This window comes from Etheostoma spectabile, unplaced genomic scaffold (genome assembly GCF_008692095.1).
Source record: "Etheostoma spectabile isolate EspeVRDwgs_2016 unplaced genomic scaffold, UIUC_Espe_1.0 scaffold00019118, whole genome shotgun sequence".
Taxonomy (NCBI): Eukaryota; Metazoa; Chordata; class Actinopteri; order Perciformes; family Percidae; genus Etheostoma; species Etheostoma spectabile.
Genome location: NW_022604683.1, coordinates 78,888 through 87,088, shown reverse-complemented (window position 1 = coordinate 87,088; position 8,201 = coordinate 78,888). Strand labels below are relative to the sequence as shown.

The 8,201-nt window shown below is 40.4% G+C and overlaps 1 non-coding gene across 1 annotated transcript; it reads right to left on the bottom strand.

Annotated features, from left to right (window-relative positions):
• Window positions 1–4,013: 4,013 nt before the first annotated feature.
• trnal-cag (transfer RNA leucine (anticodon CAG)) lies at window positions 4,014–4,096 on the bottom strand. Its single transcript has one exon. It is a non-coding gene; the product is annotated as a tRNA-Leu (tRNA).
• Window positions 4,097–8,201: the final 4,105 nt, after the last annotated feature.

Below are 8,201 nucleotides of genomic sequence, written 5' to 3'. Positions count from 1 at the left end.
ATCATTTGCAGGGAAGTAGGGTGTATACAAGGGCAAGTCATATGCTCAGCAGTGGTACACTATAATTTGAGAATAATATGAAATGAAGCCAAGTAATATAATACATGCCAACTTTATTACATTATTGATCTCAACAAAACAATATGTCTTTAGGTAACGAATAATATTGTTTAGCACAAGAAATTACTGACTATACAAAGGTTTTTACACAGGGAGGAAAATAAGAGAATCAAAAACTAATTCTGTACAAAGATTAAAACACACCATAACATATAAATCACATACATCATAGTATTGTATGCATAGTAAAATTAACTATTTACATTTTCTATTTACTTATTCATTTACATATTGATTTTTTAATCTGATCTAACCACAACTCTTTTGACAGTGTTTCTGTATTGGCCAGTAGATAGTGCCTTGATATGGCTGTGCCCAGTTTCTGCGGTTCTGAATTGTCCACACTTCCTGCAAGGTGTCGCACTCCACCTTCCTCTTATTAAACCTTGCCTAGAGGCAGGGCGACCACTGACAGGTGGAGATGCGGATGGAGCAAGAGGGGCAAACGGTATATGGGGGCACGGTATGCTAGTGTTGGAACAGCAAACAAAATTCTGGGGCTTGAGGAGAGACAGAGGTTGCTCGATGAAAAAAAAACAAAGGACCAGAAGCAGGAGGCTGTGAAAAAATACAAGGAGATGCAATGGTTTGGTGGTAGAGACTGTGCAGCCCGGTCCTGGTTCCACTGCTCAGGCCTTCTAGCAGAAACAGCTGAAAGTAGGGTGTGGCCTTTGTTCTGAAATTAAAGTTGTACTGTGTTCAATTTTGCCTTCCCTCATTATTGAGAAGAACATTAAACACTATATTGTAATATAATGTAATATAATGATTTACATTAAATAGAAATTTTATTGTTAAATAGGGATAATTTGGGTTGCATGGACCAGCAGAGGGTCCAGCAGCAGTTGGAGCAGCAGGGTCAGCAGCAGTTGACGGAGCTGGGCCAGCTGCAGCAGCAGGTGGGCTGTCTGCACATTAGTTTTCATACAAATATCAAAGAAATCAACAGCCACAGATAAAAGTCAATTTAACAACATACATTATGGTTGCATCTTTAGTATATTTCTATAAGTATCCCAATTAACTTTACCTTCTTAGTGTAAAATCTACATGTGCAGACCTGTGCTCCACCAACAAGAGACATCTGCCCCCACTGCTGGAGTGGACACTTCTCTATCTGTAATTAACCGAACTGTACTAAAATGGCCTCCACAGTCACCAGATCAAACCAATAGAGCATCTTTGGGATGTGGTGGAACGGGAACTTCGTGCCCTGGATGTGCATCCCACAAATCTCCATCAACTGCAAGATGCTATCCTATCAATATGGGCAACATTTCTATGAAGAATCAGGTCAAACACAGTATTAGTATGGTGTTCCTAATAATCCTATAGGTGTTGTATGTGAGTGTCGAGTATTGTATTGTTGATTCAGGTCCAAATTTTGACATTTTAGTGCAATGCAAAGGTGCATAACAGATTGCTTCTACTTACGTGGAGCGATGCAAAGCAGGGGGGGCCAACTAGTCAAGGAACAGCAAGAGACTTGGTATTTAAGACTACAAACTGACTATGTGACAGATGTGTAATCTCATGTCCTGCCTTCTGAAGATCTAGCCAGGAGCCATTCCTCGCCTAAAACAATATGAGTCATTCCAGTAAGTGAACAGGAAACTCACATCTACAAAGATAAACTGGGAAGATATGACTCCCTGATGGTCTAGTGGCTAGGATTTGGTGCTCTCACCGCTGCGGTCTGGGTTCAATTCCTGGTCAGGGCTTGACAGATGCAGGTGTAACATTTGAAAGACTAAGTTCCTGGACTTGTTTTGGTTGATTTGTATTTGTCAAATTTCCTCTTAATTTAACGCTAGAACCCCAACATTTTAAAGACTACCATTTCTTTTAAATCAGACCCCCGACAGCGGATGTCTCCTTTGTCATCATTGATGGGTCATAACACTTTATGCCTCTATGTCAATAACAAATCTTTTCATTTTTTCAAACAGTAACTTGTAATGGTAAATTACATTTAACCAATGTTTTCATATTAATTATTCATGATAAGATCTCCAATGACTCTCAGATATATGACTTCTGTATCTTTCCTCAGTGTCTTCTCCTTGTAGGAGACAACTGAATTTGCTATGACTTTGCATTTGTCCTCCAAGGACAATGGCCTAAAGTCCGACAGAACCAGTTTGTGTTTATCATAGCAGGTCCCAGGTCAAGACCATGGCCTATCCAAGAGACAAGATGTTCTTTTTCAGCTAAGATAGAACGACGGTCAAGACACTTGACACAAGGAGGGCAGATTCAGAAATACTTAATGGAACTAACTGTCTGCCTGAGGTCCATGATTGTTATGTTTGAGATTAAACTTTTTTCAAACAAGGGTTTTTTCCTCTGGGGGCACTGGATATAATGAAGTGTATCACTGATTGTATTCACACAGAACTGTGTCACTCTGTAACTTTGTGCATTGTGAAGGCTGTTCTTGTCATTTTGATTTTTCTCTGCAGAAAACAATTAAACTTTCACCGGAGACTAAACTTTGATTCAGTTGCAGCCTTCAGTCTTTATTCTATATACAGAGTCTTAATTCCAGCCAAATTCCTCCCTTGCTGTAACAAGAAACTTCTACAGTTGGCGTCACAAACAGGATTTCAAGGAGGAATCAGAAGGGACTCCACCGGTGACTGATGAGGGCGTGCATCCAGGGATCTGATGATCACCTGCCTCTAAACCTCGCCAAACATCTTTGAGGACAGAGGGTCAGAAACCACTGAGGGCTCGCTGAGTCCACTCTGAAATCCAAACGACAAGGAAGCAATTTCAAACAGCGGGGTAAGTTAAAGTTTCAATTCTGTTGGATAAATGATTTAAATTGGACAAATATTGACTGTGATTTAACTGAGGGATTCGGTGAAGTTATCTTTTGTTTTGTAAAACTTTGGGTTGTTTACAAAACAGAGAAAAGAGAAGGTTTTTTTTCCAATTCTTCTGGTCACACTGGCACTATTTCACAACTTTTGTCTGAAGTTCTCTATTCTGTCAGGGCTTAACTCTGTCTCCCCAACATCTTCTTTTTTTTTCTTGTTATGTCTCGGCAAGAAGTTATTATGCTTGTGGGTCGTCTGTCCATCTCTACATCAGAATCAGAAATACTTTATTTATCCGTGAAGGGAAACTCTTGAAAAGAGGGTTCCTTCAAGCCGTATTCTTCAAATTTTGCAAAAAACATTCACAAGAACTCGTAAATCAATGATGAGATTTTGGGGGTCAAAGGTTCAATGTCAGGTGACTGCTGTCTTCATGTCTGTCCATCCGATTCTTGTGAATGCAAGATCTCCAGAACTGTACTTGTATTTCTCCTGAACTGGGTATTTGGTTGTTGTTAAGCCCCAGTGGCCTAATGGGTAAGGCACTGGCCTCCTAAACAGGGATTGCGGGTTCAGTACCACCTGGGTGATTTTCAGCAGAGTGGCTCAGCGGAAGCGTGCTGGGCCTTAACCCACAGGTCGATGGATCGAAACCATCCTCTGCTAATCTCCTTTGCTGGTGACACAAGGGTAGACAATCAGAAAGGGTGATGCAACAAGAAATTATGACCCTCAACCTGATTTCCATGGTGAGATGAATCATGATAACTGCCGTAATTGTTGACAGCACCGTGAAAAGTAATGTTCTTGAGGAAAATCATGTTCTGGCAGCTTATTTTGACAAATCGACATCACTACCCTCAAGTCATGCTGTCTTTCCAGTGATGTGATTGGTAAGTGGTGGGCTGTATACAGGTTTTAATCATATCCATCGGTTTAAAGACGCTCACAAAACGCTGTACTTGCAATCGCGTTTCTCGTGCAGAGTCATGTCCTCTTAAATACAAAGAACTGCTAAGTTCTTTTCCCAATATCAACTCTCAGAGATTAGTTCCAAATTAAAACAATTGTTGTCAGAAGTGGGATTTGAACCCACGCCTCCAGAGGAGACTGCGACCTGAACGCAGCGCCTTGGACCGCTCGGCCATCCTGACTGATCCAATAAACTTTCAGTAAGACCTGTTTAAAAAATTATAATTTAGTAAATTAAACATGTCATGATATAGTTTCTCAGTCATCATATCATAGTAACAAGGGAAGGTTTCTCAACTGTCAGCCCAAATATATGGGCGTTCATGGAGACATGGAAGAAAGTCACCAGGGTGGCAATGTGCTTGACAATGGCAATACATTGCACGGGATGTGAAAGCAATGTGCAATACAGGCCAAATCCTATGGTGGGAATCAAGATCCACCAATGTTTCTGTCTACAATGTCCACCTGAATCCAGAAATGTCCCAGCCAGATGGGAAATAGACTGACAATTGGTCATATTGTGCAATTATCTTCAAAATGTCCAACTGTGTCCACATTACACCTGCCAAATGGGAAATAAACTAATAACTGTCTTCATGGTCTAAATGTGTCAAATATTGTCGTACAATGCCCACATTGAGTCCAGATGTGTTGGTTCCTGATCCATGCTATTACCCCAAAAGATCAGAACTATGCCAGGGCACCTGGTTTGGTAAAAGGTTCTCCGCAGAGGTTTTGTCTTAATCCAAGAGACTTCTTTAGTGGTTTTTTTACAAGAAAGGGTTGGACACAGTGCCCACTCCTCCACCCATATCTGACAATTGAAAGCTGTGGGGAAAGGGGGGTTCCAAAGCTAATAGACCATTCAACAAGCAATTCTGATGCACTATCCTGGCCCATTCAGGATGAACACTGTATACTCTGACTGCAGCAACAAAAGTTCAAATTTCAGTGATACCTAATTTTTATGGTGATTACGAGACTGAATGCAAAGTGTGTATCCCCCATGTTTCTCAAAGCCTATCACTTCCAGTCAATACTGTCAAATTTGGAGCTCCTTCCAATTACATTAACAACCAGGTGACTCCTCAACATGACCCCACCAACGTACTGTTTACAGTCTAAATGACCAAGGAGAATAACCCTGTTAGCTTACTTTAAACTAGATGTGAAAAGTTGAAAGGTTGATCTTTTTCACCTATACTGTGACTTAGAAACAGGTTCCACTGAGACTTGAACTTAGACCGCTGGATTCACAGTGCAGAGTGCTACCCATTACACCATTGAACCTTTAAAAGTGTTGCAAGGGTTTGCTAGGCAGTTTCTTTCATAATATCCACATGTGTGGTATTAAGGCACACAACAATCACAACAATTATTGGCCAACTTGAGTCATTTAGTTAGCTAAGCGTTCAGAGGATGTGGGAAAAAGCAAGTCAAGAACAGGTTTTAAAGGACTTGCCACAGACAGTGAAGACAGCAGTAGATATGTCTACTGTGTACAAACACATGGTAACTTTACATCTGTTGACAATAAAGATGCCCACAAAACCCTGTAGTGGCCATTGAGTTTCTTGCGCACATTCATGTCCTCTTAAATACATAGAACTGCTTTATTCCCAATATCATGTCTCAGAAAAACAGTAGATGTCAGAAGTGGGATTTGAACCCACACTCCAGTGGAGACTGCGACCTGAACGCAGCGCTTGGACCGCTCGGCCATCCTGACTGATCCAACAAATACTTTGTAGGACCTGTCTCAAAAATTATAATATAGTAAATAAACATGTCACGATACAGTAGGTTCTCAGTCATCCATGTCATAGTTAACAAGGGAAGGTTTCTCAACTGTCAGCCCAAATATATGAAGACATGGAGACATGGAAGAAAGTCACCAGGGTGGCAATCTGTTATAGTACCACTGTATGCATGTGTACCTGCATGCATTTCAAAATGTAGGCCAAGAAAAAAAGAAACAGAGCCATATTCAAACAAAAAAAAGAATTTGACAGCAGAAAGCCCCATTTTAAGGACACACAGCAGACCTACAACGAAATTGTAATTGAACTGCTTTGAAAATAGTAAGAACCTTCTTCATCACAAACCTGATGGTGCAGTACTTGATCCACATGGATCCACTTGCTGTCCCTCTGGCTGTTCCTCTCTCTGTCCCATTTATGTTTTCTCCTCCTCACTCTCTTCTTCATCCTCCTCACCCTCTTCTTCATCTTCCTCACCCTCTGGAATATCCCTCTCTGTGTCAGAGCCCTCACTTTCATCACATGCCCTCTCTCCAAACTCCCCAAACTCCTCTGGCTCTCCCTCTTCCTGCTCTCCAGTCCCTTGATTTGTTTCTCTCACTGCTGTTTTTCTCACTTTTTGTTTACTAGGGCTCTATACCGCTTCCTCGTTTCATGATAATATTAAAAGAAGAAAAAACTAGGGGTATGCATTACATTTCCCTCCCTACTCAACCTGGGCATAAAGCCTGTCGATTACTTTACACAAACGTAGTTATTTGTTAACGCAATGCAACAGCAAAGACGGATGAAGTTACGTGTTCAAAGTACTCACTTCCCGTACTCAAGTAGAAGTAGACTTAATTGTGTTAACAAATACTCTGGTAAAAGTAGAAGTACTGATTTAACTTCTTTACTCAAATACAAGTAACAAAGTACAGGCTTGGAAATTTACTTAAAGTATGAAAGTAAAAGTAGCCTTGCTGATGTTACTAGAGAGCACGCTGAGAAACTTCAGTGGACATTGAGAAAAGGCAAGGCAAGGCAAGGCAGCTTTATTTGTAGAGCATATTTCAGCAACAGGGCAATTCAAAGTGCTTTACACAAAATCAGTTAAACAGATAAAACACTAGTAAAAACAGTTAAAAATCATAAGCATTAAAAACCGGTAAAACACATGAATAGACAGTTAAAAAAATAGACACATAAAACAAGAATAAAAGTTACAGTGCAGCATAAGAAATTTAAAGAAATGAGCAGTCATTTAAAGAAAGGCAGCATCAAAAGGAAGGTCTTCAGCCTTGATTAAAAGAACCGAGAGTAGCAGCAGATCTGCAGGTTTCTGGGAGTTTATTCCAGATATGAGGAGCATAGAAACTGAAAGCTGCTTTACCCTGTTTAGTTCTGACTCTGGGGACAGAAAGTAGACCTGTCCCAGATGACCTGAGAGGTCTGGGGGGGTCATAGTGTAGTAGCAGATCAGAAATATATTTTGGACCTAAACCGTTAAGTGATTTATAAACTAGCAAGAGTACTTTGAAATCAATTCTTTGAGACACAGGAAGCCAGTGTAAAGACTTCAGAACTGGAGTGATGTGATCCAGTCTCTTGGTCTTAGTGAGGACTCGAGCAGCAGCGTTCTGAATCAGCTGCAGCTGTCCGATTGATTTTTTAGGGAGACCTGTAAAGACCCCGTTACAGTAGTCAAGTCTACTGAAGATGAAAGCATGGACAAGTTTTTCCAAATCCTGTTGACACATAAGTCCTTTAACCCTTGATATATTCTTAAGGTGATAGTAGGCTGACTTTGTTATTGTCTTAATGTGGCTGGTAAAGTTCAGGTCTGAGTCCATGACTACACCCAGATTTCTGGCTTTGTCTGTTGTTTTTAACATTGTTGTTTGAAGCTGAGCGCAGACAGCAAAAGGCTCTTTATTCTTTATTCTTTATTTGCCATTGCCTACATTTAAATGTCTGTCTGCCAATAGGTCTAAAACATATATAAACATATAGCTTATTTCTTGTGACAGAGACTGGGACTCCAGGTTAATAAGATTCTGACCGAGTAGCAAGACATGAATTCAAGTGGGATTTTGTGAGAAGTCTGTGTATGTTCCCATCCAATTAGATTCAATTTGGTATTGATGATCAAAATAATAACTAACTCCTGTGAATTATTTGAAACTTAATGAGGACTAGATTAGGATTTAAAAGATTTAAAGCTGAATCTGGTTTTCAATTTGGCCCAGGTGTGTCTGTTAAAACACCAACGGAGACAACTTCTCTCTGTTGATGCTTTATTACAATCAAGCATCAGGATAAAGATGGGGGGGGGGGGGGGGTTAGCTCTGCTAAGGCTGTGTGTGTGGTAATAAATAAATAAATAACATTGTAAAGGCTACCATACACAATGTATAGGAATCTTACAGTGACGAAAATAAGTATATGAACACCCTGCTATTTTGCAAGTGCAGCTTAGGCATTATATGGTGTGTTGAGGTGCTACAGGAACATTTCTGCAAACAGTCCTAGCAGGGCTCATCAT